General features: G+C 32.0%; 1 long non-coding RNA gene across 1 annotated transcript in view; it reads left to right on the top strand.

Annotated features, from left to right (window-relative positions):
• Positions 1-676: 676 nt before the first annotated feature.
• LOC139502822 (uncharacterized) overlaps positions 677-9,261 on the top strand; it is a 54,827-nt gene continuing 46,242 nt past the window's right edge. The window contains exons 1-2 of the long non-coding RNA XR_011658952.1: positions 677-771; positions 2,484-2,601. This is a non-coding gene — a long non-coding RNA (uncharacterized lncRNA). The remainder of the gene's footprint in view (positions 772-2,483; positions 2,602-9,261) is intronic.

Raw genomic sequence — 9,261 nt, 5'->3', positions numbered from 1 at the left:
TTGTGATATATAAGTGCAGAAAAAAAGACAACTGTTTTTTTTTTATTTTTTTGCTAAGAACTTATCAAATGTAGCAAGGATACAAGACTGTTACTAGTCTCAATGTTTTTAGCATTATGTAAAATAAGAAAATAATTTAACCGCCTGTGAATTTTCAAGCATGAAATAATATTAGTGGATTTCAATTATTTCGATAAATATTTGGGAATTACCATAAAAACTCGAGTTGTCCTTCTTCTGTCGTGCTAAACAGGGCATTTTCTTTCATTTTTTTTAATAATCTTAATTTTTCTTTCTTTTAAAAGATTTGTAATATCAAAAGTACTTGTTTTTTATCAAGCTCGTCACAGTGCCATACAAGTGTAATTAACCAATCTGCTATCTTCAAATTATATGTCTTCCTTCAAGCATTGCTGGAATCAAGAGGGATTGAAAAGATACTCAAGGATATGTAAAAATCGGATAGGTATATACATTTCAATGTATTGACAATAAAATGATAGAATTGCTATAAATAAATTGTAATATAAAGATTTTATGGAACTAAAACATGTAGGTCCCCTATACTGAAATTTCATATAAAACAAATAAATTTGTTTCCGTCTTTTAATGTTATGGAAATCCGTTTACAAGACTTCCCCTATAGGTGACATGTGACGACAGATGTTATTTAAGCCAGGTAAGTACGTGTAATATACATTCGTGTATAATTTAACACAATGGATGGTTTATACGTAGTGTTAATATGGATAGTTTGTCTTATTCCAGCTAGTAAGTTGTGTAAACTTATTGTTTTGGTCTGGTTTATCAGTACTCGAATTGTATTTCATATGTATAACGTTAAATAGTCCAGTAGTAACAGTGAACAGTAGAATGTAGTTTTCTATATTTTTTTTCTTATATTGTGTTTTATGTTTACCTTATCTTAATTGGTTAGATAACAAATGATATTTTTTAATGTATTTTTTTATTTACAATACATGTCATGGTGAATGTGTATACGTAATTTGAAAATTACTTTGCCCTTGGCCCATTTCTTGTTGTAATTTGTGCTTCATAAAATCTATAATAATCGGATCAAATCTTGTGTTTTTGATATGTCTAAACATCTGGGGGCTTATTCACAAACATCCGTTAACGGACTTATTAAGACTAATCAAGTGTAATTCGTATTCACAAACTGTGACCCTTGTTTTTTTTCTTTTTTAAGTTTTGATCCATTTTGTCGATTTTCGACGAATCTTTTAAGTATTCATGTAAGCTTTAATGTCTATTTCTCATCTAGTCAATTGAAGAATGTAATAAAAAAGATACCTTCATATGCTGCTTTTAGAGATAAATTTGGTCGAAATTTAGACATTGACTTTTTTGGGGGGGAGGGGGGCTTAAGCATGTTATATAACAGTACTATCATTTGGGCACATAAACTTATTTTTTGTTTTGTTTCAAAAGATAAACAAAAGTGGATTTTTGTAAAAAGACAACATTCGGAATATCTTCTCTAGACTTTACATGGAAACGGTGCGAGAGTGACAGAACATATGATTCAGATGTGGATATAAAAAGTCCAAAGATCTGTATAAATAATCTAAGCTTCTTTCCTCTTGCAAAAGTATTAAACATTTCACTTTTTTATCCTTTAAACAAGTACATTACAAACTAAAATTGGAAGAATTCGTCCTGTATAATGACGTAGATATATTGTTTTATGGAGTGATAAATCGTTCTTTGTAAAAAAAATATCCACTCCTATTCAAATAAACATTTTCTGAAACTGACATCATCAAAATGCTTGATTTATTAATTAACAACATATTTGTTACTTTAAAGTCGTGTTTTTCAACCAACAATCTAATTCCCGTGGGATTTAACTGGACTCTCCTTCTTGTCGCCTTTTTTTCTTTATTATTTTGTGACTACTACATATAACATATTCTAATTTAGAATTAAGAGAAGCTAGCATTATCCTTGAACTTCACGTCTCGCTAAACAATTCAAAGTTTGGTGAATCTTTAACTTACTTCGATGATACACCACATGCAGTTAATTCTTGAACACCAGGTAGTAGGCCTAATCAGGAACATTAATTTATACTGTTACAAGGTCTAATCATTCAAGTCCTTGGCTAAACAAAGTTCTATCAACACATTTAAAAAGTCTTCGCAGCAGAGGTTTCGAAATAATCATTATATTTATTCTACTTACTTTTCAAGTTTTGATATTTTTTTCTAAAGAAAGCTTTTGACTTATATTATTGTGAACATGATTGCGAGGTTTTTAATATATTAAATAATTAAAATATAATCTGAAAATCATTACCAAAACATCTTAATTTGTATTACCTTGAACAAACTTTCAGTAAGTATAATTTAGTTTGCACAATATCATATTATATTCCAACTAGTTTGATAGATTCCTTTTATTTCATATTTTGCCTAAAAACATGAAGATATAAAATGAACACATTTTTTTCTTTATTTTAGCCATTTTTGCCCCGATTGAAGTGATGTGTCCTGATGGAAGGCGCCCATTGAAGTGCGCAGATCGATACAAAAAACACTGTAATTCTATGTATTGTCAGGTCAAAGAGGCCGTCTGCAAGTAAGTATTAACTACACAAAGAATAATTAACTACTGTAACAATATGTATTGTCAGATCAGAGAGGCCGTCTGCGAGTAAGTAGTGACTGATACAAAACCACTGTACCAATATGTATCGTAAGATCAGAGAGGTCTTCTGCGAGTAAGTAGTTACAACACAAACAAAAACCACTGTAACAATATGTATTGTCAGATCAGAGAGGTTGTCTGTGAGTAAGTAGTTACTACACAAACATAAACCACTATAACAATATGTATCGTCAGATCAGAGAGGTCTTCTGCGAGTAAGTAGTTACAACACAAACAAAAACCACTGTAACAATATGTATTGTCAGATCAGAGAGGTTGTCTGTGAGTAAGTAGTTCAGTACTACACAAACAAAAACCACTATAACAAAATTTATTGTCAGATCAGAGAGGTCGTCCGCGAGTAAGTAGTTATTACACAAACAAAATCCACTGTAACAATATGTATTGTCAGACCAGAGAGGCCGTCTGCGAGTAAGTAATAACTGATACAAAAACTAACAATACATATTGTTACAGTGGTTTTTGTATCAGTAACTTCTTACTCGCAGACGGGTCCTTTGATCTGACAATACATATTGCTACAGCGGTTTTTGTTTGTGTATTATCCACTTACTCGTAGACGGCCTCTTTGACCTAACAATACATATTGTTACAGTGGTTTTTGTTTGTGTAGTAACTAGTTACTCACAGAAGACCTCTCTGATCTGACAATACATATAGTTACAGTAGTTTTTGTATCAGTTATTACTTACTCGCAGACGGCCTCTATGATCTGACAATACATATTGTTACAGTGGTTTTTGTTTGTGTAGTAACTACTTACTCGCAGACGGCCGCTCTGATCTGACAATACATATTGTCAAATCAGAGAGGTCGTCTGCGAGTAAGTAGTTACTACAAAAACAAAAATCACTGTAACAATATGTATTGTCAGGTCAAAGAGGCGGCCATCTGCGAGTAAGTAGTTACTACTCATGAATATATATAGCTTAGAGGTGGGGATCTCGACGGTTTTCAAGTTCTCAAACAGGAAGGGGTAAGGTGACCCTAGGGACTTCCCCTATATTTCATTTGATTTGTTAAATTGTCCCATACATGAATATATATGGTTTAGGGGTGGGGATCTCATCGGTTTTTAAGTTCTCAAACAGGAGGAGGTAGGGCGACCCCAGGGACTCCTCCTATATCTCATTTAATTAGTTATATTGACCCATACATGAAGATATATTGTTTAGGGGTTGGGATCTCGACCATTTCCAAGTTCTCAAACAGGAGGGGTGGGGTGACCACAGGAACTCCCACTATATTTCATTTTGTTTATCACATTGTCCCATACATGTATAAATATAGTTTAGGGGTGGCTTGGGGATCTCAACCGTTTCTAAGTTATCAAACAGGAGGGGGCATGGTGACCACAGGGACTCCCTCTATATTTCATTTCATTTGTTTAATTGTCCCATATATGAGTATGTATGGTTTAGGGGTTGGGATCTCATCCGTTTCTAAGTTATCAAACAGGAGTGGTAGGGTGAACACAGGAACTCCTCCTATATTTCATTTATTATATAGTACAATACATGAGTATATATAGTTTAAGGGTGGGGATCTCGACCATTTCCAAGTTCTCAAACCGGAGGGTGTAGGTTGACCATAGGGACTCCTCCTATATTTCATTTTATTAGTTATACTGTCCCATACTTGAATATATATGGTTTAGGGGTGGGGATATCAATCGTTTCAAAGTTATCAAACAGGAGGGGGAAGAGTGGCCAAAAGGAAGCCACCTATATATCATATGATTTGCTTACATCCAGGTGTTATATATTATAGTTGCATTATTTGTGGAAATAAAGTAAGAATCTTCCAGCTACTTTAACTGACCCTTCAAAATTGAGAAAAAAAATACCCCTTCAAAATTGCAGTAATATGTTTACACTTTAAAAGCATCTTACATGCAGTATTATCATTTATCACTGATCGATAAAGAAAATTTATACTGTGACTAGGAACATATATACTGTTCCCAGCTGTCACATTGTGTTGGATTTTGACATTAAAATTTGTAATTTTGAGTTTCTGTATAAAATATTTTCTGCTTTTTCTTTCTTTTACATCTATCTTTTGGTTTTCAATTCTAGTGTTCATATTCATTTACCATGCATAGATGTATTTTGTCACCAGCCTGGATGTTTTGGTAGTTGATCGCCAAAACCCGGAATTATCCTTATCCACTTCCGAAATCGGATCCGATATTGTAATTGTCTTCTTAAGGTGGCACGGTAGTATTTGCATTCCAGAATTTAGGTTGCTCTTTTGTGTATCTAAACAGTGTGATTGGACAAAAAATACAGTATCAACTGAACATACTTTCCCAAACTGAGGGATGAATCAGGTGTAGAAAAATATGAAATAATTTTACATACAGATGAAAATGAATTTTTGAGAATTTTTTTAAATTTTGTATTCACTGCACCATAAAATACCTAAAAGTACTAGTGGCCTTAGGTTTTTAAAAATAGCAAAAAAAGTAAACGGTCATGATACATATTCAAATTCATTTCTGAATAGTAAAATGAAAGTACTTCAGTTAACTGTGAATGTAGAATTTTTTGCAGTGTTAGAAAGTGGTGAAAATTCTAAAAAGGCTATCATTATCCCTTATGGGCCAGGAAATACTACCGTGCCACCTTAAGGGGGATATATATTTTTACACTAAATCAATAAAGGAACTTTTTTTACCCATGCAATTTGTAAGTTTATCAATAAAAAGTTGATTAAGGGCAACTATGATAAAAACAAGCCTTAAATTCCACCCCTGAGAGTAAAAATTGCTGATTCAGCAAATTTTGGCTGATGTGTAGGTAATAATGTAAAAATTTACCTAGAAAGTAGAACTTCATTATTTTTATGTAACTTGCAAAATATTTTTAATTATAAATGCTCGCTTTAACTTTTCGCAGTGTCTGACACATGTGCAACCACTGAAATTTGAGACGCGACATTCTTCGGTTGCATGTACATCCTATTATTTTCACCGAAATAAATAAATTGCATAATTCTTATTTTTTTCAACACAAGTACAGCTATACTAGTTTTCTTGAGGTTTAATTTGTAGTTCTAATGTAAAATGACACCAGAAGGAGCTTTTGGGGAATCAGTAAGTGGTTAAGGGGTTCTTACTTAGTCATTTATCTCTCATATTGGTCTGAAAAAGAGATAGAAATAGGGGTTTCTGTACATTAACTAGACATTATTTTTGACAAAGAATGTATTTATGATGCTATATCAGTAAGATTAAATGGTTTATTCATTTTCCATGCAAATACCATTAGTTGTTAATATTTTCTGATAGTGAAAAGCACAATAAAGGCAAATTGATTATGTAAGGGGACATAATTTAACTTAATGCATACATGAGAAATAGACAAACAGTCAACTTAGAGATGTATTCTAGTACATGTATTGTCAAACAGATTTTGGAATAACAGTTAACTGCAATCTAAAGACTCTTGTTGTATTGCCCTCATAATCTGGAAATGTTTAAAGTAATATAAGGCATGCTGTAAAATGTGGAATGGACTTTGATATCAGTTTTCATGATTTGGTGCTTAAACTGTTTCTTTTAGTCAGATTAACCATAAACATAGTTGGCAATCCAATAATTCCTCCTGAATCACCATGTTTGACTTCTGTGTTGATTTGAAACATAATATATTTGGGTTTTGTTCACTCTTTAAGTAAAAATGGTAAAATGAAAAAAAAGTGAAAATCTGCCAGATGGGGTAGGGATGTAATGTTTCATTTTTTTTGGTAAGAAATGAGTGCAGACTAGTATTCTTTATTGTAATATGTTCCAAAGTAAGAAGTCTATGAATCATAGGTGTCATGACTGGTTTCAAGTTTGTTATGTCTTGGTTAAGGGGGATATATATTTTTACACTAAATCAATAAAGGAACTTTTTTTACCCATGCAATTTGTAAGTTTATCAATAAAAAGTTGATTAAGGGCAACTATGATAAAAACAAGCCTTAAATTCCACCCCTGAGAGTAAAAATTGCTGATTCAGCAAATTTTGGCTGATGTGTAGGTAATAATGTAAAAATTTACCTAGAAAGTAGAACTTCATTATTTTTATGTAACTTGCAAAATATTTTTAATTATAAATGCTCGCTTTAACTTTTCGCAGTGTCTGACACATGTGCAACCACTGAAATTTGAGACGCGACATTCTTCGGTTGCATGTACATCCTATTATTTTCACCGAAATAAATAAATTGCATAATTCTTATTTTTTTCAACACAAGTACAGCTATACTAGTTTTCTTGAGGTTTAATTTGTAGTTCTAATGTAAAATGACACCAGAAGGAGCTTTTGGGGAATCAGTAAGTGGTTAAGGGGTTCTTACTTAGTCATTTATCTCTCATATTGGTCTGAAAAAGAGATAGAAATAGGGGTTTCTGTACATTAACTAGACATTATTTTTGACAAAGAATGTATTTATGATGCTATATCAGTAAGATTAAATGGTTTATTCATTTTCCATGCAAATACCATTAGTTGTTAATATTTTCTGATAGTGAAAAGCACAATAAAGGCAAATTGATTATGTAAGGGGACATAATTTAACTTAATGCATACATGAGAAATAGACAAACAGTCAACTTAGAGATGTATTCTAGTACATGTATTGTCAAACAGATTTTGGAATAACAGTTAACTGCAATCTAAAGACTCTTGTTGTATTGCCCTCATAATCTGGAAATGTTTAAAGTAATATAAGGCATGCTGTAAAATGTGGAATGGACTTTGATATCAGTTTTCATGATTTGGTGCTTAAACTGTTTCTTTTAGTCAGATTAACCATAAACATAGTTGGCAATCCAATAATTCCTCCTGAATCACCATGTTTGACTTCTGTGTTGATTTGAAACATAATATATTTGGGTTTTGTTCACTCTTTAAGTAAAAATGGTAAAATGAAAAAAAAGTGAAAATCTGCCAGATGGGGTAGGGATGTAATGTTTCATTTTTTTTGGTAAGAAATGAGTGCAGACTAGTATTCTTTATTGTAATATGTTCCAAAGTAAGAAGTCTATGAATCATAGGTGTCATGACTGGTTTCAAGTTTGTTATGTCTTGGTTAAGGTGGCACGGTAGTATTTGCATTCCAGAATTTAGGTTGCTCTTTTGTGTACCCTACTTAGGTAAATGTATCTAAACAGTGTGATTGGACAAAAAATACAGTATCAACTGAACATACTTTCCCAAACTGAGGGATGAATCAGGTGTAGAAAAATATGAAATAATTTTACATACAGATGAAAATGAATTTTTGAGAATTTTTTTAAATTTTGTATTCACTGCACCATAAAATACCTAAAAGTACTAGTGGCCTTAGGTTTTTAAAAATAGCAAAAAAAGTAAACGGTCATGATACATATTCAAATTCATTTCTGAATAGTAAAATGAAAGTACTTCAGTTAACTGTGAATGTAGAATTTTTTGCAGTGTTAGAAAGTGGTGAAAATTCTAAAAAGGCTATCATTATCCCTTATGGGCCAGGAAATACTACCGTGCCACCTTAAGGGGGATATATATTTTTACACTAAATCAATAAAGGAACTTTTTTTACCCATGCAATTTGTAAGTTTATCAATAAAAAGTTGATTAAGGGCAACTATGATAAAAACAAGCCTTAAATTCCACCCCTGAGAGTAAAAATTGCTGATTCAGCAAATTTTGGCTGATGTGTAGGTAATAATGTAAAAATTTACCTAGAAAGTAGAACTTCATTATTTTTATGTAACTTGCAAAATATTTTTAATTATAAATGCTCGCTTTAACTTTTCGCAGTGTCTGACACATGTGCAACCACTGAAATTTGAGACGCGACATTCTTCGGTTGCATGTACATCCTATTATTTTCACCGAAATAAATAAATTGCATAATTCTTATTTTTTTCAACACAAGTACAGCTATACTAGTTTTCTTGAGGTTTAATTTGTAGTTCTAATGTAAAATGACACCAGAAGGAGCTTTTGGGGAATCAGTAAGTGGTTAAGGGGTTCTTACTTAGTCATTTATCTCTCATATTGGTCTGAAAAAGAGATAGAAATAGGGGTTTCTGTACATTAACTAGACATTATTTTTGACAAAGAATGTATTTATGATGCTATATCAGTAAGATTAAATGGTTTATTCATTTTCCATGCAAATACCATTAGTTGTTAATATTTTCTGATAGTGAAAAGCACAATAAAGGCAAATTGATTATGTAAGGGGACATAATTTAACTTAATGCATACATGAGAAATAGACAAACAGTCAACTTAGAGATGTATTCTAGTACATGTATTGTCAAACAGATTTTGGAATAACAGTTAACTGCAATCTAAAGACTCTTGTTGTATTGCCCTCATAATCTGGAAATGTTTAAAGTAATATAAGGCATGCTGTAAAATGTGGAATGGACTTTGATATCAGTTTTCATGATTTGGTGCTTAAACTGTTTCTTTTAGTCAGATTAACCATAAACATAGTTGGCAATCCAATAATTCCTCCTGAATCACCATGTTTGACTTCTGTGTTGATTTGAAACATAATATATTTGGGTTTTGTTCACTCTTT

This window comes from Mytilus edulis, chromosome 14 (genome assembly GCF_963676685.1).
Source record: "Mytilus edulis chromosome 14, xbMytEdul2.2, whole genome shotgun sequence".
Classification (NCBI taxonomy): domain Eukaryota; kingdom Metazoa; phylum Mollusca; class Bivalvia; order Mytilida; family Mytilidae; genus Mytilus; species Mytilus edulis.
Note: the sequence above shows the minus strand (reverse complement) of the source record. Positions and strands in the feature narration are given on the sequence as shown.